The following is a 27,578-nucleotide window of genomic DNA, read 5'->3' on the forward strand; positions in this document are numbered from 1 at the left end:
TCAGACTATCTAACAACATGAGAGAGGGAAGAAGATTAAAAAAAAAAACAAAACAAAAACACACACACCAACAATTACCCCTGAAGAAAGACAATCAAGGAATCTGAAGCTAAAAAAAAAAAAATTCTAATCAGTATCCTCGGAAAGATTCAAGAGCTATTATACCATTTCAGAACAGACTCGTGGAAAAAAGAATTTATCCGGAACAATAAGGTATCTTTATTTTTATGGGTTTTTTTTTTTTTTAAGATTTTATTTATTTACTTGAGAGAGAGAGAGAGAACACAGAGCAGGGGCGGAGGGAGAAGCAGACTCCCCGCTGAGCAGGAAGCCTGACTCGGGACTCAATCCCAGGACCCTGGGATCATGACCTGAGCCAAAGGCAGTCACTTAACCCACTGAGCCACCCAGGTGCCCCAGGAACGATAAAGTATTTTTAGAAGTTAAAAGTAATTGGCAAAAGTAAACTTCTGAAGTGTACTTAAATGTTAGAATAGACATGGCAGAAGAGAGTAGACAACACAGAAGTTAAAGTTAAGAAAATTACTGTGGGCACCTGGCTGGCTCTACCAACTTGGTAAAGCATGCCACTCCTGATCCTGGGGCTGTGAGTCTGAGCCCCATGTTGGGTATACAGATTGCTTAAAAATTAAAATTTTAAAAAAAATTAAAACTTAAGGTAATTATTAATATAAAGAAGAAACAAAGATTTAAAAAAATAAGAAAAGTAGAGAATAAATCCAGGAGGGTCCAACAGGAATTTCTGAAAAGGGAAATAGAAACAAAAGAGGCGGGAAATGGGGGGGGGAGCAGCAGAGGAAATCTGACTAGCCCAACGATTCTCATTCAGTTCACAGTAATATATACATCTTTCTGTACCACAGAATACATTTATATAAGTAGAATAGCTAAAGTCACAGTGGTAATCACTTTGTATCTGTACTTTGAGACATGTTGTCAGACTGCCCACCAGAAAGGGGAGACAAATCTACATTCCCACCCATGTTTTCTAAACTTGCTGCAGGTCCAGAAATCTAACCTCATAGTCTTTTTAACCTCTACCAACCTGATATGAAAAATCATATTTTACCTTGTTCTTAATTATATTTCTTGGATAACTATTATTCATTCCTGTATCAGTATTTCTACTTTGTGAATTGCCTATTCATGTCCTCAGCCATCACATCTATAAAGAGACTCTTATTGATTTTCAAGAGTTCTTTAAGAGAGATTGCCTTTTATAATACAAGTTGCTAACATGTTTTCCTAATTTGTGGTTTTTCTTTCATCCTTACTCATATCATTTCTTTGTCATAAAGAAGTTCTTGATTGGGGGGTTGACTAAGGCATCAGTTCTTCCCCACATGAACCCCTCCATAGGGATGCTTGAGTGTCCTTATGACACAGTGGCTGGCTTCCCCCAGACCAACTGATCCAATGGAGTACAGGACAGAAGTTGCAATGTCTTTTATAATCCAACCTGGGAAGATGTACACTATCATTTTCATAATATCCTTTAGGTTACATAAATCAGCCCAATTATGAGAAGGGGCTAAAAAGGGTGAAAACACTAGGAGGCAAGGATCACTGGAGGCCATCTTAAAGACTGGTTATCACCTATATTTTTTCTACTAATTTAAAATAAAAAATATTGGAAATATACTAACTCTCCACATATACTTGAGTTTACTTCTAGACTGTATTTCATTTTCCTATCCCTGAGCCAGTATCACAATGATTTAATAATTACAACTGTATCATAAGCTTATGTGCAAAGGCAAGCCTGCCCTCATTGTTCATTTTCTAAAATTTTCTTCACAACTCATATTTATAGGCATACCTTGCTTGATTGCACTTTAAAGGTATTGCTTTTTTTTTTTTTAAACAAAATGAAGGTTTGTGACAACCCTCCCTGCATTGAGCACCATTTTTCCAATAGCATTTGCTCACTTGGGTCCCTGAGTCACATCTGGGTAATTACCACAATATTTCAAACTTTTTTCACTATAATTATATTTGCTATGGTGATCTGTGTCTGATCTTTGATGTTAATATTGTAATTTGAGGGGGGGGCACCACAAACCACATCCATTTAAGACACTGAACTTAATGTTTGTGTTCTGTCTGCTCCAAAGACCAGCCATTCCCCCATCTCTCTCCTTCTTGGGGGCCCTCCCTATTCCCTGAGACACAACAACATTGAAATTAGGCCAATTAATAACCCCACAAGATCCCCTAAGTGTTCAAACAAGAGTAAAGTCTCTCACTTTGAATTGAAAGCTACAAATGATTAAGCTCAGTGAGGAAGGCACGTCAAAAGCTGAGACAGGCCAAAAGCCAGGCCTCTTGCACCAAACGGCCAAGTAGTAAATGCAAAGGAAAACTTCTTGAAGGAATTAAAAGTGCTAGACCAGTGAACATACGAATAATAAGAAAGTGAAACAGCCTTATTGGGAATGGGAAGTTTGGAGACAGTTTGAGTGGTCTGGATGAAAGATCAAACTAGCCACAACATTCCCTTTAAGCCAAAGCCTTATCCAGAGCAAGGCCTTAACTCTCCTCAATTCCATGAAGGCTGAGAGGTGAGGAAATTGCAGAATACAAGTTTGAAGTTAGCAGAGGCTGGTTCGTGAGGTTTCAGGAAAGAAGCCTTTTCCAAATATAAAAGTACAAGATGAACATGTGGTTAAATGTTGACATAGAAACAGTAGCAAGTTACCCAGAAGATCTAGCTGATATCATTACTGAAGGTGGCTGCACTCGACAGATTTTCAGTGACGATGGAACAGCCTGAAAGAAGAAGATGCCGTTTAGGGCTTTCAGGACTTACGTACCTAGAGAGAAGTCAACGCCTGGCTTCAAAGCTTCAAAGGACGAGCTGATTCTCTTGTTAGGGGCTAATATAGCTGGTAACGTTAAGTTGAAGCCAATGCTCATTTACCATTCTGAAAATCTCAGGGCCCGTAAGAATTAGGCTAAATCTACTCTGCCTGTCCTGTATAAACGTAACAACAAAGCCTGGATGACAGTGAATCTATTTACAACATGGTTTACTGAACAATAAGCCCACTGTCGAGACCTACTGCTCAGAAAAAAGATTCCTTTCAAAATAGTACTGCTTGCTGACAATGCACCTGGTCACCCAAGAGCTCTGCTGGAGATGGGCTGCAAGATAAATGTTGTTTTCATGCCTGATACAACATCCATTCCGCAGCCCAAGGATCAAGGAGTCATTTCAACCTTCAGGTCTTATTCTTTAACAAATATATTCCATAAGGCTATTGCCGCCATAGATAGTGATTCCTCTGATGGTTCTGGGAAAAGTCCATTGAAAACTTTCTAGAAAGGATTCATCATGCTAGATGTCACTGAGAACATCCATAATTTATACGAAGAGATCAAAATATCAGTAGTGACAGCAGTTTGACAGACGTTGTTTCTAACCCTCATGGACGAGTTTGAGGGGTTCAAGACTCCGTGGAGGAAGTCACTGCAGATATGGTGGAAACGGCAAGAGAACTAGAATCACCAGTGGAGGCTGAACGTGGGACCGAACTGCCGCCATCTCACACCTGAACGGACAAGGATCTGCGTCTTATGGAGGAGCAAATAAACTGGTTTCTTGAGATGGGATCCACTTCTGGTGAAGATGCTGTGACGACTGTTGAAGTGACCACAAAGAATTCAGAGGTTCATACGAGCTGAGCTGATAAAGCAGCAGCTGGGTGTCAGACAACTGACTCCCCAGGCTGAAAGAAGTTCTCCTGTGGGTACAATGCTGTCCAGCAGCATCCCACGCTACAGAGAAATCCCTCATGAAAGGAAGAGTCCATCAGGGCCGCAAACGTCAGTGCTGATTTTAAGAACTTGGCACGGCCACCCCAGCCTTCAGCAGCCACCACCCTGATCAGTGAGCAGCCATCAACGACGAGGCAAGACCCTCCACCAGCAAAAAAAGACTATGACTCCCTGAAAGCTCAGGTGATGGTTAGCCTTTTTAGCAGTATATTTTTTAAGATTTTATTTATTTAGCAGTATTTTTAAAGAATGTACACTTTTTAAACATAATGGTATCGCACAATAAACTACAGTATAGGGTAAGCATAACATTCATATGTACTAGGAAACCAAAAAACCCATCTGACTTATTTTATTGCAATATTTGCTTTATTGCGGTGGTCTGGAACTGAACCCACAACATCTCCAAGGTATGTCTGTGTTCTTGCAAATGAACTTCTTATTAACTTTATTAGAATGAGAGGTCAGATTGGTCTCTGACAGTGCTGAGGGTGATTCGTAGGAATTGTTAGGAAAATGGCTATATAGCATCACTAAACATGTTACACATATGCTACTGATAAAACTTGTTTTTAATTATTATACACTTATTCTTTCACCAACAAATATGTATTTAATGTCTATTATGTGGCAGATAGCATCTAGGTACTAGATATAAAATGGTGAACTAAACAGACACAGTCTGTTTTCTGAAGGGAGTGCCAGGCTACAACAAAAACCACGTAATTTATGATTATAGATAACTGCTATGTAAGAAAAGCAGAAACTGAACTGGTGTGAGCAGAAGGGACCCAATTTTGAAAAGTCAAAGTTCTCCGAAGTGCCACTTAATCTGCAATTTGAAGGTTGAATGAGTTGACCACGTGTGTGTGTGTGGTAAGGAGTGAGGAGAGGATGATTAGGAATTGGTCCAAGCAGAGGGAACACCATATATAAAGGGCCTAGGGTGGGGAAGAACCTGATGTTTTCAAAGCACTGAACACTTCATTTGTAAACAAGCACCCTAGCAAAGTGCTTCTAATAGTTCATCAGTTGCCCTTTTTGGTTTTTCTAACCATCTAATACCTTTGAATTACAATAATTTTGCTTCTTTTCTGCCATTTGCTGTTTATTTTTCAGTATCAAATTAACACTGTGTCGCACTTCCAAAAAAATTTTTCAATGGCCTTGATAACTTTATTTGGGATATTTAAATAAGTGTTTATAGAGTTACACTGTAATAAATGATGTTGACTGTTAATTTGAGACCCATCTTTGAGACCCATCTTTGATGACGTTAAGATGAAACACACCCTTCAGTCCTTCTAAGTTTTCTTTTAAAATAAGGAACAGATACTAAATTTTACCAAGTAACTTCCTAACACCTTTTCGGACTATATAATTTTCCACCATTGGTTTGTATGTAATTTCAATTATATTATTCTTAGTACTGAGCAAAATTCCACTTGATATTATTTTTAAATTAACTGCTGGATTCTAGTTTCTAAAATTTAAGTTTCATCATCAAAATCCTGCAGTTGGGAAAACCAAAAAACAAAAGTAAAATTCTATGATGTCAGAATTTAGGTAATTCTCTTTTGAAATACAATCTTTATAATTTGCAATTCTGCCAATACAGTCTACAGAGTCTGCTATCTTAGATCATGTGCCATCTTCTAAGGCTGGCTTGTTTTTATTTCAGTGTATATCCCTTAAGATCCATGCAACTGCACATAACAGAAACTCCAACTCAAACTTTCACAAAAAGGAAACTAACCATGTCACGTAATTATCACTACAGAGGTGGCACTAGTTTTAAGATTCTTTAGTTTGGGGGCCCAACAATCTCAAAAACTCGGGGTTTTGCCTTCTGCTCTGTCCTCTCAAGGTAGTAGATTTGTCATCAGATTGGCTCTCTTTCTAGTTTTAAAATGGTGGTAAGAGGCAACCTGGTGTGTTCTGAAGCACAAAAGTTTCAATTTTGATAAAGTTCAATTTATCAAGTTGTTTTTTTTTTTAATCTCTTGTGGTTTTCATGTCACATCTAAGGAAGTATCTGCCTGGTCCTATGTCTTCTAAGAGTTTTGTCTTTTGAACTCTTATATTTAGGTCTGTGATACATTTTGAGTTGATCTTAGTGTATGTGAGTCAGGGCCCCAGATTCATCATTTTGCATGTGGATATACAATTGTCCCACTTGTTAAAAAGCCCATTTCTTTTCCATTGAATAGTCTGTTCAACAAATGGTGCTGGGACCATTTCTTCCCCATTAATTGGCTCTTAGACTAATCATAGCCCACCCCACAGAGCTAAGGATGGAATGGATTCCTGACAAAATCAGAAATTTTTCTAGGAAGAAAATAAGGAAAAATGGATGACTGAAAGACAACCAACAGGGTGGTAAAAAGTTTAAAAAAAAAAAAAAGTTTCTCATCTCTCTACATTCAGGAAGAATAAGTATCATACTTATGATCTGTTTGGAAGAATTTAGCAACAAAACTGCGTGTATGTGTGCTGAGGGGCATTGCGAGCTCTTTAACCCTCACTTTCTGCTATTAATATTGCAAATCTTTATGGGTTTTCTCTACTCAATTGAGTAACTTAATTTTTCCTAGAAAAGTATCCATTTGAGTTTTGTATTTATGAATATATGTTGACCCTTGAACAGCACACGTTTGAACTGGGCGGATCCACTTATGTGAGGATTTTTTTTCTATAAATATAGTATAGTATATGTATTTTCTCTTATGATTTTAACATTTCCTTTTCTCTACTTATTGTAAGAATACAATATAACATAAAAATATGTTATAAATAAGACTCCTGGTAAACCACAGGCTATAAAAGTTAAATATGGTTGGCACCCCTTTACCCCACATTAAGGGTCAACTGTATCGTCACACAAAATACATTTCTCCTAATTACCCTTCCCAATCTTAATTTTTCCTGTTTTCTGTCTCAATTAGGCTATCTAAAGTCCTACCTTTTTCTCCAAATAACACTTAAATTTATCAATTATACTATTATTCTGTTTTCAAGAATTTTTTTGTGTTTTTTTAGGACTTTATTTCACAGAGAGAGAGACAGCACAGTAGGGGGAGCAGCAGGCATAGGGAGAGGGAGAAGCAGGCTCCCTGCTAAGGAGGGAAACCAATGAGATGCAGGGCTTGAACCAAGGACCCTGGGATACCCAGGCACCCTCTAGTATTTTTACGTTAATTTAAAAAGTACATTTTTTTCATTTACAACATCTGAGCTGAAGTGCTTTTAATTCACTTTTGCTAAGAAATTTAAATACATTACTTTCCCTCTATGTCCTGCTTTGATCACATCTTCATGTTAATATGCACTTCCCGTAATTTTTTTCTAGGAACTTCTTCTAGACATTTTGTTAGTTTTGCTTTCCTCTTTGATCCAATCAAAAGTTATTTAGGAAATGAGGGGGCACTCAAGAATCTGGGTTTTTTTTAAACTTTCATGTACATTTTTGAAATTTCATTGTGCTTAGGGAATGTATTTTGTACTATTCTCAGTTTGCTGGAAGTTTAGATTTATGATCTAGAAAAAAATTTCCCTGGGGCCCTAAGAAGACATCATTTCTATTTGCAGGGTAAAGCTCTCAATGTCTCTCTCTTAGAGCAGCCTTAATGATTAGAGCATTCATAACCTCTACCATTCTTAGTCTAGCCAAAAGAAACACAGTAGTATGTCTCATTACTCTGCTTTTCTTTGTGTCTTCCAGTAATGTTTAATATGATGTAACCTATCCCATAAAAATTATTTTATTGTGGCTTATACCTTTCATCTTCATGATTACTTCTGTCCCATTTTAATGCTTTGTCTTGCAATAAGAGAACTTCTATGTTCTCTTTGTTTGCATTTACCAATTTCTTTCAAGTTTTTGAGTTATTTTATTTGAAATGTAGCGTTTATAAAGGAAATCTGGTCAGATTATTTTTAGTTTTATGTTTGGGTGGTGGGTTTTTAATGCTCTAACTGTAACCTGGGAACCATTTTCCTTTGGATGACCCAACTTCCTGATCATCGGAGCTGGACTAGCCTGAGAGACTGTGTTGCTAACTGCCAATCATCAGACATGCCACATAAATGCATCCTCACCTCCCAAAAGGTCAGGAGGCTATGTGGCTTCACACTCCCCGTTCAAAGTCGAGAAATAAGCTAAAATCCAAGAGTGGCCTCCTCCATGCATAAATATTTATCTGAATAGCTTTTAAAGGGATGAAATACAAATGCTATTGTTTCACACCTGAGAACAGCCATTTTATTCCGTATGAACAACTTAGGTGAATATGGTTACAAGGCCACAGACTTCTGACATTTAATAGACAAGATACTGAGACAAACCTAATTTGTGTTCCTTTGTAGGTAACATGCTTTATCTCCTGGGCTTGTTTTATCCTTACAATTCAAATATTTTTCCAGGATAGATCTAAGTAGAAACCTTTTCTCATTACTTCTGACTGGTTCTCAGGGGACCCTTTTGATATTTACTCACACTCTTCCCTGGCACAGGAAAGTTCAATCACGATTTCCCTGATGACTGCTCTGGTCTCCCGCTCTGGAACACCTGTTGAACTGAAGACCCGTTACCTGTCATCCATATCCACTTTTCACACTTACATATCTTTGTCACTTTTTCCCTCTGCATTCTGGATATATTATTATCAAATTTGTCATCCATATTACTCTTTCCATTTTTTCAAGTATCAAGTCTTCTTTTGATTGTCTTAAATGTTAAATTTTATTACAAGTTTGGTTTCCTTGAATTCTTTTATTTCAAAGAGTTTTAACATTTCTGCTGTCGATCTCATCCTGTTCCTCGGGGTTCTCTGGTTTCCTTTTTACTTGAGGCCAACATTATTTTTTTTAAGACATAAGATTTACACCAGTTATAAATTTATAGTAAATTTGCTTACATGTAATCATTTTCAGAGAGATGCACTATGTCTTCAAAGTAATTATATTTTAGAATCTTTCCAAAAGCCACATGCCAGGCGTCTTCTATGTCCGTTGAGCACGAGTTCTGTTTAGATGTTATGTTCTTGCAGACAGGTAACACGTCCTTAGCCCACTAAATGCTGGCAAGTTCTCCCTCTCAGACTGAAACTTTGGAATGAGATGTGTCCGGCTCTCGGCTCGACTGGTAGCGTGTGACACATATTCCCTCCCATGTAAGCATGTGGACAGAGTATAAGTCTTCCTACTCCGACAGGTGCTCCTGTCGGCTGTCACATGCACAGTACTCAGCACATGAAACATAGGCACGAACAGCCCTATTTAAAAAGCCTTTCCTTAAATTACAGGCATTCGGGGGTGTAGTATACCCTCAGCCACCTCCCCCTAGCTCCTGCTGCTGGGTGACATATTGGGAGTGACAGTTTCCAGGTGAAAATAAATAGAAAATAACTAGTGGAGACAGGGAAAGAGCAGGTTAGGGACACTGGTCTGACTGGCTCAAAGTCTGCAAAAGACAAACTTTTGCCACTCCGTATAATCCCTGTGCTTCCTGAAGTCAGGCATGGTAAGTCAATCACTTTTTAAACTCTGTCCTACTTTGTGGGGACCATTTGCCCTGTTCTAGTTCAGAAGTAGAACATGTGCTATATAGTCCAAAATTAGTCTCAGCCAACATTCAGGAAGCTTCTACTCCAACCTTGGCACATGGCATTTGCTTTATAGTACAAATGCCCATGTTTGTCACCTTCGTGGATGCTTTCAACGGGAACTGGGAAGCAGTAGATCAGGCCTAAGTGGTCTGCACCACATTATCCCAGAAATGTCAGACCTAAAAGTTTAAGTAATTACACCATAATTTTAGTGAGAACTGAGATTATAGGCTGCGCTTGTGCATTTAATGCCTATTTTTCTTAAAAGACAAGATTACTTTTCCTCATCATTCTGAAGTCAAGCCACAGGCTTATAAAGAACAACTGACAGCAATTGTTTTCTCATTCCCTCAGGGGTTAACATTCCTGTAGCTGTCTCTTTTGGTTGGCATACCCTGTACTGAAGAAATAGAGCCATCTGCCTTGCTGTCTAAAAAACACCACTTGTCTGATAATCCCCTGCCAGAAAGGACACTGCTCTGAAAAGCCATGTATGCAAAAAGCAGATTCACTTTTGAAACATTATCACACCAGCAAAACCATATTCTCTAAAATCATATACATAATTCAATTTAAAATCAGGTCTAAATTCAAACTTTTATCTTAGGTCTGTGTTCATTCTGTTCATGATGATTCTGAATCTGAGTGATTCAGATAATATTAATGATACATTTTAAAACAAAGATTGGTTTTAAAAGCTCTTCTCACTTGATAGTAACATGCTGTGTCCCATGGATGAGCTGGTACTGGGAGCCAATGAAGCTATAGGTACTAATTCTTAAGTGAAAAGAAACGTACCACAAATTTGGGGGGTTTAGTTTTTCATTTATTATGAGAGGAGCAACTTCAAATCTCTTACAGTTTACTGAAATCTGTAGTGTTTTATTAATTTATAATTCTTCACAATCAGCTCTTTGGTAGCAATATAAATGAAAACCTGAAAAAAAATTTGATGCTATCCTCTCTTATATAAAATCACTGGCTTTAGTATGGGGTGTAAAAGAGATGAAGACTAAAATACTGGTCTCAAAAGCTGTTTCATAATTGAGAACTTTTCATTTCCTTTTCCGCTGGACCAGAAGACCCTATATACCAAGGGTTAGCAAGCTTTTCCTCTAACACCCAGATAGTAAATATTTTTGGTCTTGCAAATCATAAAATCTCTGTCACATCTATTCAACTGTGGAATGAAAACAGCCATAGACGATACTTAAACACATGAGCATCACTGTGTTTCAATAAAACTTTATTTACATTATGAAATGAGGCAGCAGGAAGCAGCACAGAGCAATGAGGTGTAACAATCTGGGACAACACAATTTCACAGAATTACACAGACCTGACTCTTTTATATGTAAAACAGGGAGCAATATTTATATCATTTAATAGCAATCAGATTTTATGTGTAATGGCTAACTTATATTCGGCTCTTACATGTGTCAAGCATTGTTTAATTCAGTTCTCGTAACAACCCAGAGAAGTCTGAAATAAAGCGTTAAGACATAAATGAGATACCAGGTCCTATCAGGCTACTTTTCACCTCCACAAAGGGAAACAATGAATAAAGGGAAGGTAAGTATGGAAAGGCCCATGGATTCAGATACCAGACTCCGCAAGTCCTCACGAGTTCCCAGGGCTGCTGTCGGCCGCCGTCCTCGCGGGTCGGCCCTCCAGCCCCCCCATCCCAGAACGCAAACCCTTCCGCGCCAACTGGAAATGTCACATTATCAGTTTCACTCCGTGTCCTCTGACCTATACTGACGGTTCTTCAATACCAACAAACTGGATGGAAACATGGTAGTAGAGATAGCAGATTTGCAATCCCACTGATAAAATTTGGAACTGAAATGCTTCCTACAAAAGTGAGCTGGGCAATGGGTGATTTTTAAATGTTCAGTTAAACAGCAGCCTAACCAGAAGACTAGTAACTTTGATGTCAATAGCAGATACACAGAATGCTCTTTCAGGAAAGGAGCAGCTTAGGAACACGTTCTTCTCTCTGTAATGACTAAAAATGATCAATCTTATATAAGTGACTAATATTTATATTTATTTATTATATATATTTAGTTAATATTTAACTAAATTTTACATATTTTATCTGTTTCAGATTTTTTTTTTACTCATAGATGCCCTTATTTTTTAATTTTTTAAAAGATTTTATTTATTTGTCAGAGAGAGCAAGCACAAGCAGTGGGAGCGGCAGGCAGAGGAAGAAGCAGGCTCCCCGCTGAGCAAGAAGCCCGATGCTGGACTCGATCCCAGGGTCCTGGGATCATGACCTGAACTAAAAGCAGATGCTCAACCAACTGAGCCACCCAGGCATCCCACAGATGCCCTTATTATTAAGTTTACTTTTAGTTGAAGAGAATAATATACTTACAAAAATGTGACAGGACTCCTTCCTGCTGCACATCATTTTCTCTTAAATTATCACTTAGATATTGACGAGAGATCTGATAATGTGATAGAAAGATAGTCTTTCCGCAATGTTCATCCTCAAAGGGAATATTTCAGCAGCAGCCCCAATAAATAGGAATTTAACCATGTTCTAATTATTCTAATTTTCTAGGAAAAAACATTTTCCTATCTACTCATTTTATGCTGCCAGAATACTGTACATTAGAAGTTAATAAAATCTAATCATCATCATCATCATCATCCAAACAATATACTGATTTCCCAGGAGGTACATGATTCAATTATCCAAGTTTATAGTTAAGGGGAATGATATTAAATCTACTCAAAAGGACAGCAAGGACAGTTAAGCCAGTCAAAGGGGAGTTAAAATATAATGGTCTAGACCAGGGTTTGGCAGACTATGCCCCATGACCCATATATGCCCACTCTTCTCTCCCCAATTTGCCTGTTTTTATAAATAATATTTTACTGGAACACAGCCATATCCATTCATTTACATTACGTCTAAGGCTGCTTTTATGTTCCAACAACAAATGTGAATAATTGTGACAAAGATTATATGGCCTGCAGAGTCTAAAATATTTACTTCTGGCCCTTTACAGAAAAAGAATGAAAACCTCTAGTCTAGACAAGAGACCCAAGGAACACAGACTATGGAAATTCATTACAAAGTAAAAAGGGGCATGAATGCAGTTCTACAAAAATAATTAACATCACCAAGCAAATGTTTTATAAATGACAAGTTTAGGATAGACAAAAAGCCAGTAGTGGCATTCTGTGATTTTGTGGTATATGGTGAGAAAATTAATCAACACAGGACCCAGAATAATGCACTGTTAGCAATAGCTGGTTTGAAATACAGCCCAAAAAGGGGAGCATCTAGAGAATGCAAACATGAAAAGTAATTTCTAACTTCTTTATCCCATCTATGTAGAACATCTGCATAAACATCCAGAGCATATGAAATTACAACTACAAAAAAGATCCATTTTAAAAAACTTGTCTACCCAAAAAGCAAATCATAAGACAAACGGCAAACTGGGATGTAACAAGTCATCATTTCCTGCGGAGATAATGTTTTTCTTTAAAAATCCAGACAATAAGTACCAAAAACCTGATAGACAAATAGGCAAAAGACATGAACCAACAGTTGACAGAAGAGAAAGCACTTAGACATTTTAAGATGCTCGACTATACTCAGAAGAGAAATGTAAGTTAAAACTACACTGAGACAACTCTTGTTACCTACCTGGCAAAAATCCACTCTCTTGGCAAGGCTGAAAACAAACTGAAAAATCACAAACACTATTGATAAAAAGTAAAATTCCTATAAAGGAATTTCTCTAATAAAATTAGATAAATTAGATAAAACATCTAATAAAATCACACATGTAAAATTACACAGTACTCATGCAGCTATAAAAGGAGGAAGAGCTCTCTCTGTACTCTGGAGTAATCTGGATATACTGTGAAATAAAAAAAGCAAGATGGAGAACAGAGAATATAGAATCAGCCTTTTGTATAAGAAAGAAAAAAGTATTTGCTTATTTTTACAAAAAAAAATGGAGGAATACTAAGAAGGAGTGAAGGGGTTAGAGATGGAAGTGAGGGCTCTCTAAAGATAACTTTTTGACTTTTGAACCTAAAAATGTACATATGTGTGTATACATATATTATATACAAAACATATATCAATGCCTATGTATACATATATACACATACACACATATAAAGAACTAAAAAAATGAAAAATGCAGATGTAAAGAAATAGAACAAAGAGTATTTACATCAAATGCATAAAATATCTATGCAGGGAACTGTATGAACATTTACCCTCAGTACTCTGTACATCCTTCGTAGTATATATTGAAATTACTCCTTTAAAAAAAAAACCTGCAAAAAAAATCTTGAGCTTTAGTAGTTTTAATATTGTGTCATTTTAAAACATGAATGTATACTGTAGGTTAAGCAAACCAGTATTTTCAGTGTTAAGAAAAAGGATAGGAAAAAAAAAAGATAGAAATATAAAGTGAAAGGAGAGACAAAAAATCTGCTAACTTCAAAATATCAATGTGAACTCAATTATTTTTAATCCCTACCTCTGACCATGGAAAGAACTATAAAGCAATGGTCTCCTGTTGCAATAGCACCCAGATCTTGGTTTCTGAACATCCTGTTCCTCTAAGAGAAACCAGGGCTTCTTGGAGAAAAGAACTGGCTTCAGGTCTTTAAAAAGTACAAGATGATAAGTGACATATCCCAATTGAAAATGAGTGACACATTTAAAGCCTTCAAGGTCTTTAAAATCAAGAGGCATTTCCATCACCACCCTTCTCTAGCAATCTACTCCTATATAAGTTACTCCAGTTCATTTTCTGCCTCCTTCAAGTGCACTGGCTTTAGATTTACAATGCAGCAGTGTGGTCTTCTACCACCAAGGTCACAGGAAATAAGATAAATATACAAAACTTTTATATGCTAGCAATGAACACATGGACACAAAAATTAAAAATACTATTTGTAACTGTCACAAGAAAAATTAAATCAATTTACAGACCTTGTACAGGACTTACATGACACAAACTAAAAAATGCTGATAAAAGAAATCAAAGAAGAGGTAAACAAATGGAGAGATACACCATGTTCATGGATTGAAAGACAATACAGTATATTTATCAATTATCCCAAAATTGATCTAAGGATTTAAGGCAATTCCTATCAAAATCCCAGAAAGGTATTTTGTAGATACAGAGAACAGTATTCTAAAGTTTATATGGAAATACAAAGTAACAAGAATTAGCTAAAACAATTTTGAAAAAAAAAGGGGAAAATAATCACTATCTGATTTTAAAAATTATATAACTATAATTACCAAAGGTTATATAATACTGGCTGATACAGAGATCAATGAAACAAAATAGAAAACCCAAAACAGACTCAAAAATGTACCCCAACTGACTTCTGACAAGGTACAAAGCAATTCAATGGGAGGGGAAAAAAAGCCTTTCAAAAAATGGTGAAGCAATTGGATATCCACAGGTAGAAAAATGAACCTCGACCATACACAAAAATTACTCTAAATCAGATCATGGACCTGAAATGTGAAACAGAAAACTACAAAACTTTTAGGAGAAAGAAATATAGGAGAAAATCTTCAGGATCTACAGCTAGGCAACAAGTTCTTAGATTTGACACCAAAAGCATGATCCATAAAAGGAAAACTGATTAACTCAATTTCACCAAAATCAAACTTTTGCTCTACATAAGACACTGTTACAAGGATGAAAAGAGCCTACAGAGTGAAAGGAAATATTTGTAACCCACATGGCTGACAAAGAACTAGTATCAGGGCTCCTGGGTGGCTCAGTCATTAGGCGTCTGCCTTCTGCTCAGGTCATGATCCCGGGGTCCTGGGATCGAGCCCCACACTGGGCTCCCTGCTCCGCGGGAAGCCTGCTTCTCCCTTACCCACTCCCCCCGCTTGTGTGCCCTCTCTCGCTGTCTCTCTCTCTGTCAAATAAATAAATAAAATCTTTAAAAAAAAAAAAAGTCACTAGTATCTAAAATATATTAAGAACTCTCAAAAGCCAAGAGTGAAAAACAATCTAATTAGAAAATGGCAAGAGACATAGAGAGAAATCTCCCCATAGAGGATCTCCAGATGACAGATAAGCAAATGAAAACATTCAACATTAGATAAATGCCAATTAAAATCCAAATGAGGTATCACTACACACCTATCAAAATGGCTAAAATAAAATGACAACACTAAATGCTGATGAGGATGTAGAGAACCTGGATCATTCATACAATGTGTGTGACAATGCAAAATGGTACAGCCACCTCAGAAAAAGCTTCTCAAACATTAAACATTCAACTAAAATACAACCAACATTTATACCCATAAGCCCATTTTTATCACAGAAAAATCAGTTTGCAAAATAACCTATACACAAATGTTTATAGCAGTCTTACGTGTAATAGCCAAAACATGGAAAAAACCCAGATGTCCTTGATGGGTGAATCATTAAGCAAACTGGTACATCAATAGCATGGACAACACTCAACAATAAAAAGAAACTAGCTATTTGTATACACAACAATCTGGATAAAACTCAAAAGAATTATGCTGAGTGGGGGAAAAAAAAGGCAATCCCAAAGGCTACATTGCATATGAATCCCTTTATTTAATTCTTGAAGTGATAAAATTATAGAAATGAACTTATTAGTGGTTGCCAGGAGTGGTGTTGAGGGCAGCAGGAGGAAAACAGGTGTGGCTATAGAGGGTTAACCAGAAGAATCCTTTAAATGTTCTGTATCTTGACTGTATCAATGTCAGTATCCTAGATATGCTCTATAGTTGTCAACACGTTACCATTACAAGAAACTTGGTTTAAAAAAAAGCAAAGGATCTCTATTATTTCTTACAACAGTAGATGAATCTACAATTATCTCAAAATTAAAATAATTTAAATGAATAAAAATTTTTAAATGAGGCGTGATAAATGTTTATTTCCTAAAATTATCCAAGTTTTTCTTAGAAGTCTACTAAAATAAGCATGGAAAACTATGAAAGAAAAGTATAACAAATAGTCCCAAAAGTACCTTTTAGATGGTACATGAAAATGTCTTCCAAAAAGAAAGCTGGTTTTATATTCATACAATTCTCAATAAATGTTTTCCTTAATTATATGTTTCAATACTATTTCATATTGCAGAGTGTTAGCTTACAAAATAAATGCAAACTTTTTATTTTCTAAAAATTGATGGATTTTAAATTGTGGCTATTCCTTCATAAGTTCAAGTAAATTATACTTAAAAAAACACTTTTAAACCTTAATATTCTAAAGAAACTTATAAAGATATCAGAAAATGTGAAAAAATGACATTTTCAGATACAGTAAACCTAAGAATAATTATGAATTTGGTGTTGTATAAATTTTCTGTTGCCATATATTTATATTCAAACACCATCACCAAAATCCTACTCAAATAAGAGAAGAGTCAAGTGGGGTTAGTTAAATCCTCTCCAAAAGGAGTTTTCAAAAAGACAGTCGGGAAAAGGTAAAGAAAGGTTGCAATTACACTCAGCTCACACACACATTTGTGTACTACACTGTGTGAAAACAGATTACAGAAAGTCATAAGCAGCCACCTAACGCCTCAGAGATATATAAGGTTCTCCCAGGGTTAATTTCATCCAGATTCTACAGTAAGAGTTATTTATCACAGTATACTCTTCAGTTCAAAATGCTATTACAAGAACTAGGTCCCTTCACTCAGGAAAATTATTTTTCTTTCCTTCTTGCTCTAAAATTGCAATAATAAACCTTAAATCCTTTAGGTCTGAGAGGTTTGCAATAAAGTGTGGTACCAAGACATAACTCAATGTGGAGAAAATGAGGACTGCCACTGAAAAATTCATCTGCTCCAAGGTACAGATCTGTAATACTTAAGACAGGTTTTTTAAAATCCCAGGTTGTACATATAACTCACTTTCATTAGCTATTACCAAGACAACATTTTAAATAATCACCCTGTAAAGTTCACTAGTTATTTTGAAATTGATTGATATTAGAAACCTGCCCAGCTATACTGGTCAAGAACAATTATAATGCTCTACATAGGTTTTTCTCAAATAAATATGCAATAAAGACCTTATATACTTTGCATGATCAAAGGAGAATTCTGGCCAACAGTTCTAAAAAGGAGGCAGCCACAGGGTAGTTTGTCAAGAAGCATAATTTGCTCTTATCCTATTTGAAACTGCTTACAGACATTTATAAATGGTTAAATAAGAGATAATCAAATTGTAGATTTAAATGGAGTGAATCAAAAGAAGGCAAAGGATGAACAGAGACGGTGCAGAACATGGAGAAAAGATAAGAAGTAACCCAAGGAAGGATGAGACAAGACTAGGAAATTAAAATACAAACACGAGTTGGCTCCGCCCCCATTATCAGCACATCACGAGATTTCGCGACGGCCTCCCTTTACTGTCTGGGCTGCAAACATGCCATCCAGACTGAGGAAGACCCGGAAACTTCGGGGCTACATGAGCCATGGCCACGGCCGCGTTGGCAAGCACCGTAAGCACCCAGGAGGCCTGGGTAATGCTGGCGGCATGCATCACCACAGGATCAACTTCGACAAGTATCACCCAGGTTACTTTGGAAAAGATGGTATGAGACATTACCACTTAAAGAGGAACCAGAGCTTCTGCCCAACTGTCAACCTTGATAAACTGTGGACCTTAGTCAGTGAGCAGACACGGGTAAATGCCGCCAAAAACAAGACTGGAGCTGCTCCTATCATTGATGTGGTGCGATCGGGCTACTACAAAGTTTTGGGAAAGAGAAAACTCCCAAAACAGCCTGTCATCGTGAAGGCCAAATTCTTCAGTAGAAGAGCAGAGGAGAAGATTAAGGGTGTTGGGGGCGCCTGGCTTCTAGTAGCCTGAAGCCACGTTGCGGGGCGTGGGGGGGGGGGGTCATTAAATGCTAACAAGTGCTAAAAAATACAATACAAACAAGAGAACACGGCAGTAGGTGGGACATAAAGTAGAATCAAAGAACAAGCAACACAGAGGTACTAAAGACAAATATTCTTACCATAAATGTTTAGAAAATTAGTACTAATGGAGGTTTTTAAACAAAATAATTTTAATATAGAAACTACAGTGTCAGAGATATCTGATATTTTTTTCTAAGACTTTGGTAAATGTTTAAGATTATCTTTTGATTGGGGCACCTGTGTGGCTCAGTCAGTTAAATGTCTGACTCTTGATTTCAGCTCAGGTCATGATCTCAGGGTGGTGAGATGGAGCCCCACATCAGGCTCTGCACTCAGTGTGCAGTCTGCTTGAGATTCTCTCTCTCTCTCCCTCTCTCCCCCCACTTGTGCATGCTCTCTCTCAATATAATCTTTAAAAAAAAATTATCTTTTGATAAATTTCTTAAAGCATCACTTTAAAATTCAACCGAAGTGGAAAGATGACAGATATGACTGTCAACTCCCCATTTTGTTTCTTCAGCACATGTTATAAATGCCAACTGGAGGCCTTGCTATTCAAATGTATTGAGTTGCTCCTCCATGTTAAATATATCATATAACACATAGGCAGAACCATTTCCAATATGGAAATTGCCCAAATCAACACCTTTCCCCATCCCTAGTGGGCTCACAATTTCCTAAGAGTATAGTCTTCCCTTTCTCTGAGGCAGAAGGACTGCTAATGCAGGGGACTCTGACAGGATAAGAGCTTCTCTCCCACTGCTCCAGAATCAGGCAGGCCAGGTGGTTGGGAATGCACACAGCATTGGGCCAGGGTTATGGAACTTGAGACAATTAACCCAGCACTAGCTTGTCACATATTCTTGACATGTTTTAAAACATACAGGAAAGAAAATTGTGTTTCAACAGCAATCTTTGACATGCACGCTCTAATTTGTTCCAACATGCACACGTGCGCACGCACACACACACACACACACACACACACACACACAGAGTTAACATCACAGGCCTAGTGTTTGAATAGGCCACCCCAGAGCTACACATTTGCATAATAGTGTTCCTGTAAAGTCTACTTGCTTTAAAATACCTATTGTCTTCGGCACTAGTCTGATAAGAATGAACCCCAGCCTTCACTGCAATTTAGATAACCCAGGAGCTTCCTTCACTCATTCGACAAATTGTATACTGAGCATCTCCTTAAGGCAGGTACTCCACAGGGACTAGAGAAAAATATAATGGTGAACAAAACTAACTTGACCCCTACCCTCTTGAAGTTTACATCCTAACACTAAAGAAGCAAACTAACAGAAATGGTTGAATGTTCAACAGTGCTCCCTCCCGTCTAGGAATGCTGAAGGCCACGAAGAGAAAGGAACACTTCTCCTCCTGCCCCTGATGTCATGCGGCTTGCAAAGACAACAAACAGAATGGCAGAACCAGACGTAAAATGGAGAAAGTGTTATTATATTTTGCTTATAAAATTCCTTCGTGAAAGTGTCTACTGCTATAAATGAGGACAAAACCCCCAGGGGCAAGGCAAAAGCCTCAAAATTCACTCAGCCAAAGAACCTTCCTCAATTTGTCCTAAGACCCTAAGGGTCATGGCTACAGTATGAATTCCTACCTCCAAGGCTTAATTATTGAATATTATTCCTTTTTAGAGTGACCTCCAGAATGTCCTGAATAGTAGCAACCGCCCAAAGAGTTCCACAAAAGCCTAAAGATACTGTCTTGAAATTGCTCAACTCTTGAAGGTAAGGTTGTAAACTCAAAACTGAGGGCAGGCACTGCTATGGAATTGGCACGTCTGCTCAGGCGTTCTCACACTATTCCTAACAGCGAGCCCCCAAGTCCCCTGGACTATAATGTCAGCAGCACTAAGAGACCACGTGGTAACCCTGTTCTGAGAACAGACATTTTACAGAAGGTATTGTGTGTTTTATTTGAATGTCCTGGCCAGACGCAAAATGAACTCAGCACAGGCAGGCAAAAAAATAATAAATTTTAAAATTACAAACTAAAAGCCTAGACTCTGATTCTTTTAACAACAGTAGCCTAACAGTATAGCTCCTAACGTGTCACCTTCCTTAAGGTATCATTCGTACTTCTTAATTCTACATGGAAAAATCACCACAGAGCGGGCGAGCGAGCATGTCCTCACCATGCAAGTGCGTAGCCCTGGAGTGGAAGGCCCCTACCTTTGTGGAAACCAGATTCCTAGAGTGGTGGCAGGGCACAGCCCCTGGCTGTGCTCCCTCTATGTGCTGCATTCTTCTCAAGAGCTCTCCCACAGAGCCAGGAAGCAGGCCACTTGGCAGCTGACAGACAAATAGCAATCCAGGAAAAAAAGGCAGTCTTTCCTTGGTACTCCTGTGGAAAAGTACCAAATGGGAAGCCAAATGACCTGGTTGCTCACATGCCCATCCCTTGAACTAAGCGTGTCTCCACGATGAGTTCCATGCTGGGGGGGTAAACAGGAGAGGCACAGTAACCTTCAGCTTCCACCAAACTGCTGCACTCAGGCATGTGTACATGGTATGGGATGAAGGTGGGGTTTGCAAAAAGAACCAGAAGATAGAAGAAAAACAACCCTAGACAGAAAGCTATAGATGCCACAGCTCACTATACTAATTTTTCAACTTTTCATTTTTACAAAAGCCAGCCTTTCTTGAAATCTTACACCATTCTACAGAGGCAACTAAGTAAGGGCAGAGCTGGCAAGGTAAGAGGAACGAACACTTTTACCCCCAACACACATATCCCTACCTGTATTCCTTACCCCCAAAGTGATACCTCGAACTCTGGAGCTCTGGGGATCAGTCTGAAAACCAGGCTCTAATTTAGAGACTTCTTCTAACCTTCCAAACCAAGCCTTAGAAATGAGTGTACCATATTCTTATCTATAACAATCATTATTTGACCCTTATTTGCAAGTGCAAAGAAAACCTTAATAGTTAACATATTTAAAGCTTTTATTAAATGCTTAAAATCCATCACATTCTGGCTCCATCTAGAATGAATTTTTATTTACTGTAGTGCAAGTACATATAAAGGTCTCAGAAACCAAGTCCTCCAGGGGACGACTGCCAATTGGTTTAATTTTCAAAATCAGTATCAATGCTCAGAGCTGCTACCACCTTCAATCCTACAGAAAATTTAGGTGCATAGCAATTCCAGACAACACTTAATTCTATTTTGAGATGGCTTTTATAGAAAAACTTTTTCTATGAGTCATACCTTAACTTACACTGTAAGCTTGAAAGAACATTTTAATGATTAGATAATTGTTCCAGCTAGCCTCCCTCATTAAAGTAACTGACTACTGAAAAAAACTGTCAGAAATCATCACTTCTACTACTTCAGCAAAAGATGAATGGGAAAGGCTTACACATCAGTCTATGAATGTCATTAATAAAGTTTTATTATGCTATGCTGCTTGTGTTACTCTAGTTTTTTAAAGCAAATATAATTGAGAAATACACCTGACCATAACTCAGCATGAATGGGGAAGGAAAAATATGCTTAATCCCAAATCATAAATCCAATAGCAGAAAAAGTTCATGGTTTATCTTTCTGTTTTCAAGAAGATATGTCATTGCAGATGATATGCTCAGTGGTCACATAACAGTATGTGCACCTATCAGAACATCCTAAAATATGTTCCTAACTCTTTACTCATTAAAATCTACTTGCTTTTCTCTTCCATCCCTCAGGTCACAGCTAGAGGATATCTAGACAATCTGAGCACTTGCACCATTAGTTTAAAAACTTGGTTCTGTGGGTTTGTTCGTTTCTGTATCATGTTCAAGTCAGAGTAAGAAAGAGAAGGGAAAGGAAGAGAGAAAGATGGAGACAGAGGCAGCAGAAAAACAGAAGAGGAAAAAGCCTGATAAACAGGCAAAGCAAGAGAAAAACACAAAAACAAAATGTCACATTCTCTACAACCATGAGTATCAGCATGTACACCAACAGGAGTGTCCAGAGTCTCTAAAATACTAAATTCGGATATAAACACAGGATTTCAAGGAGAAAGAAATTAGAGAGATACTTAAAAACATTAATGTGTCCGAGCAGGTATTCTTCTGATGAGCTCAGATTTTCAAAAGAAATGTTGGAAAGACATCATGTGTATAAAAGAATGGCAAATTACTGACACTGAAATTAGCATCAGGAAGCAATCTTAGAATAATATGAGGTTTTCAAAAAATGAAAAAAGTTTCTTTTAATTATATTACATTGTAACAATTTTAGCAAACACATTACTCTATAGCTACTGGTTTGGTCAAAGAAAATAATCTTCAGAATCCATACAGAAAACTAAACATGAGAAACAGGAAACTAAAATCCAAAGATTGGTGAACACAATGAAGGAGTGAATCTCAGATACTCTAAATTGCAGCCGCCTAACTTGTTTAAATCAAAACATAGGAATTTGAGGATAAGCTCATGGAATACCTGCCTTAATCTTTACAGAAACCGTAACACACGCAAGGGCCTCTGAGAGCCAGCAGTGTCCCACTTCTTGATCTATGTGATGATCACACAGGTGTTTATTTTACACCTGGTTGAAATGAACACCTGCTTTATGCACTTTATTTGTGCAGTATTTCACCAAAAAAAGACTAAACAATTTCAGAGGTACAGATGACTTGAGGAAGGCAATGCACTTCCAACCTACAGACAGACCAGCTGTGAGCCCCTGGAAGACCCTCAGACCAGGAAGACTTGGACAGCCTGATGAAACTGACATGGGGAGCCTTACTCTAGAAGGTCATGAACCCCCTCTTTCAGCAGTGTTCCTCATCAGGAAGCACAGTCTGTAAGAGCTGTGTGGTATTCCACCCCCACAGTGCAGGCCTCATGGTAATGGACAGGAGGGCAGGATGGAAGAATGTCATCAATGCTGGGACAACTGTTTATTTCCAACTTTGCAGAACCAGCTATAAGGACAACTACCAGAGAAATACCCCCTAGAGGACAAGTCTGGGAATGGGCTGCAAAGGTCTATGCCCTGCCCTCTCAACCTGGGAAGGTAAGAATATGGAAAGCATAAAAGAGCAGATTTAATGGAAAATGAATCTGGGCATGATAGATAAATTTAATTCAGGGGACAGTTTCCGAAATTTCATTAAAACACAGAGAGTAAGGATGGGTGCCTACATGAATGAACTTGGGGTAGGTGGGTAGGAAATTCAGAGTGTCCCACTACAGCTTCCACTTCTCCTGTGAAAGGCCCCTGTGGAGAGAGAAGAACGGGAAAGCGCGGATGCAGAGAGCAGAAGCCAAGCCTGACTGGAAACAGTGGTTGTGTTGAAACTTAAATTTACAAATGGCAAACAGTACATTTTCAACAAAGGAGATCTGTATTTTAAAAGTAATTCCATTATCTATGTGAATGACAACTCATTTATATTTTAACAGACTTTTAGTCCTAATTTCAGAGAATATTCATGATCAAGTTTTCGATGAGTTATTCTGAAATCTTCATTTAAAAAAAAAAAACCTTGCTGCATATCAGTATATCAATGAAATTATCACCTAACATGACTGAAAAACAAACAAATGTAGCCAAATAGGTCCATCCCAGTTTAGTCAAAGAAAATGAGACAATAAATGAAACTTGTTTCCAATCATATGATTAGAAAGTAGACACTTCAACATACAGACAGTTCCTGACTTAAGACGGCTCACCTTAGGATTTTTCACCTTTATGATGGTGCAAAAGCCGTATGTGTTCAGTAGAAACCATACTTCAAATTTGGAATTTTGTTCTTTTCCCGGGCTAACACTAGCAGTGTCATACTCTCGTGATGCTGGGCAGCAGTGAGCCATAGCTCCCAGTCAGCGGTGCCATCATGAGCATAACCAATGCACTTACAACCATCCTGTACCCACACAACCATTTTTCACTTTCAGCACAGTATCCAATGAATTATGTGATATATTTGGCCCTTTATTATAAAACTGGCTTTGTGTTAGATGATTTTGCCCAACTATAGGCTAACTCAAGTGTTCTGAGCACAACTGAGGTTGGCTAGGCTGAGCTATGATGTTTGGTAGGTGTATTAAATACACCTTTGACTTAATGATATTTTTAACTTACATGGTCTTATTGGGAAGTAACCCCACCATAACACAAGGAAGATCTGTACATTAAGTGTTGTCTGGTGGATTATTATTATTATTTTTATTTTTAATGAGAGATAGAAAGCACGAGAGGGAAGAGGGTCAGAGGGAGAAGCAGACTCCCTGCTGAGCAGGAAGCCTGATGTGGGACTCGATCCCAGGACTCCAGGATCATGACCTGAGCCGAAGGCAGCCGCTTAACCAACTGAGCCACCCAGGCGCCCTGGTGGATTATTTTTAAGCACAGCAGTGAAAATTCTTTAACATAGTTTAGTCCAGTAGTTTTCTTATTTAACTTTGCATCATTTTATTTCATTTTGAGATATTTAAGCACAGCATAGCCAATCATATTTTGCCCTTATCCTTCAGGATATGTTTTTAATAAGGGCAAGGGTCAATGCCTTAGCTAGCAGGGCTATTTAAACAGTCTACTCCAGACTTATAAAGTCAATATGAATTCCCAATGAAATGTAATTAACTCTATGTGATTTAATAAATGTGTAACTTTGATATACATGAAAAAAATATAGACCGATCGTCTGAATCTTTTTCAGGAGCTGTTAAAGCATTAAATGACTAAAAATGTTCTTGCAAATAAAATATGAAGACTGTTAAGTTTAACATTTATAATGCTTCTTTTATCAACATTTTTCGCAGAAAATTATTTCCTAGACTGATCGTAAGTACCAATGAAAAACATTTCAAAAACAACCTTTTCATGTTCAACTTTCCAGACATAAACATAAGGCCTAAAATAAAGTCATATTATCCTGATTTGTCAGTGTTTTTTGTTTTTTGCCTGGTTTTTTGCCTGCCTTACAAAATAATCTGAATCTTGGTAAAATGGACAGTGAACCCAGTTCAACCATGAAATATTGTTACCTGGGAAAGCTGGTCAACCTCACTTAGGTCTGGTTTCCCAGCTCCAACCTCAAGGAATCATGACAGGGACCACATGAGGTGCCGTATGGAAAGCACACTGCCCGCAGGCTGACACAATGGACGTGCCCAAGTATGTCAGACTTCTTCTATTCACCATTTGTATGGAATCCACTCTGAACGGTCCTTCACCCAACAATAATAAACACAATCCCTATGACTATGATTCTCATGGTCTGTGTGCATTAATATAGTTACTGTGGTTTCTGTTCGTGACAGAGTGGAAGTATCATCATTTTAACAGGTCTAGTAGTGGTGGGCAACCCCACTGGGCATTCAGAAAGACATTTCTGGGATGAACCATCAAGGAAACTACACACAGGGCTCAACTAGTAAGAGCTAAACATTTTTTGAATTTTACACAGAGTAGAAACATAGAATATGGGTTAATAACAAGAAGTATGAAAACAACTTTTTCTAAGTTATTGTGTTTTAATTTTTTGTAAGTTACGCTTATTTAAAAAAACAGGAGTCCTTATCCATATATTTTATAAATCCAAATAGGGACTAAGTTTATGTGAACTTTTATTCTAAATGCCATCAAATTTCAAAATAATGCCAAAATGAAAGGTATTCATTAAAACTTGTAAGTAGTGACCCAGGATTAAGTAAGGTGCTGTAAGATAAGTATAATCTACTTAATAGTTGAGTTTTTCCATGCTGTCATATACATCACTTACATATCCAGCCTCTACTCAAAAAAGGTACCAATGACAAGAAAAGGTAACAAGTTAGAGAAACTGCCTGACGAAAAGAAACTATAAATTGGGATAATGTGGAAAATTTTTTAAAAAACTAATGAGCCAGGGGCGCCTGGGTGGCTCAGTCATTAAGTGTCTGCCTTCGGCTCAGGTCATGGTCCCGGGGTCCTGGGATAGAGCCCCGCATCGGGCTCCCTGCTCCGCGGGAAGCCTGCTTCTCCCTCTGCCACTCCCCCTGCTTGTGTTCCCTCTCTGTCTCTCCCTCTGTCAAATAAATAAATAAAATCTTAAAAAAAAAAAAAACTAATGAGCCAATGGGACATGATCACCAGAAACACATTTACCTGACATTTAACATACCTTTCTATGCTTTGTTTTTCCTCAAGACAGAGCCTTTCTACTCCAACAAACTCTTCCCATATATAGCGTGTTCCTGCATCCGTGACATGACAAATTATTTCTTCAACCTGGTGTCTGCTCTGCTTTAGATTCTCACTCTTTCAAACTGTAGGCCTGAATTCATTTCCTTACTAGAAGCTGGGAATGACTGAATCTTTTTGAAAAGGAAAGAGAAAGGGAACGGGGAGGACGGGAGAGTAAATTTCTCTAGATCACCAACAATCAGTAGTTACGGACAAAGTCTCCTTTCTTTTCCTCAGAAATAGAAATGAGAACAGGTGGTTAAATCCCATACCTGTGCATGTGTGAGGGCCTAAAGTTGCCTCTGTTACCATTATTTAAATACCATTAATTAAATTATTTAAAAGTTGCCTCTGTTACCATTATTTAAATACAGAAGTAAAAATAATCTACTTCAACCTGTCTGGGCCTCAAATTCTCTTAAGCAGCTAGACCGAGGTCACATTATAGGCTCAGCTGGTCTTCCAGCTCTAGGTAAATAAAAAGAGGGGTCACAGACCGTGAACTAAAACCAGCATATAAATGTTCTATTTCTAGTAAATCCACAGACTTCCTGGTCATGGCAAACCCTCTTACGACCAGCATGAGTTTTTCCCCATTTAGCTCAGAGACTTATTACTTTCCTAATCCAACTTAGATGATCATTAACCTCCAGGGAAAAGAAAATTTTCAAAAATACTGGAGATCTCTGGAATACAGAAGTATCAAATACTTGGACATTAAGAAAAATACACCCAAATGATGACACTTTTTAGGTACCACCTTCAGCAGCGCAGTGATTTTTTTGTTTTGTTTTGTTTTTAAATGACAATTTTTCATCCTTCTGGTACTTTTATGTAACTATTAATTTATAAGGCATTTGAAAGTATATTTCTTAATTTTTAGACATATGGGGATTTTCCTGTTATCTTGATTATTGATTCTTTGCATAATTCCACCACAGTTAGGGAACATACTCTACAGGATTTCAAACATTCGTTGAGACTTGCTTTACAGTCTATACATAACCAATGTCAAATGTTCCATATATGCTTGAAAAAAATGGGTTATA

General features: G+C 37.7%; 1 protein-coding gene and 1 pseudogene across 1 annotated transcript in view; one reads left to right on the plus strand and one right to left on the minus strand.

The window, feature by feature from the left end:
• The window catches only part of SDK1 (sidekick cell adhesion molecule 1), an 876,702-nt gene that overhangs the window by 764,948 nt on the left and 84,176 nt on the right, over positions 1-27,578 (minus strand). The gene's annotated exons all lie outside the window — the stretch shown is intronic.
• LOC114197486 (large ribosomal subunit protein uL15 pseudogene) lies at positions 17,839-18,285 on the plus strand (annotated as a pseudogene).

Source organism: Eumetopias jubatus, unplaced genomic scaffold, assembly GCF_037043125.1.
Source record: "Eumetopias jubatus isolate StellerSeaLion01/CBP00866 unplaced genomic scaffold, mEumJub1_p1.0 scaffold_12, whole genome shotgun sequence".
Classification (NCBI taxonomy): Eukaryota; Metazoa; Chordata; class Mammalia; order Carnivora; family Otariidae; genus Eumetopias; species Eumetopias jubatus.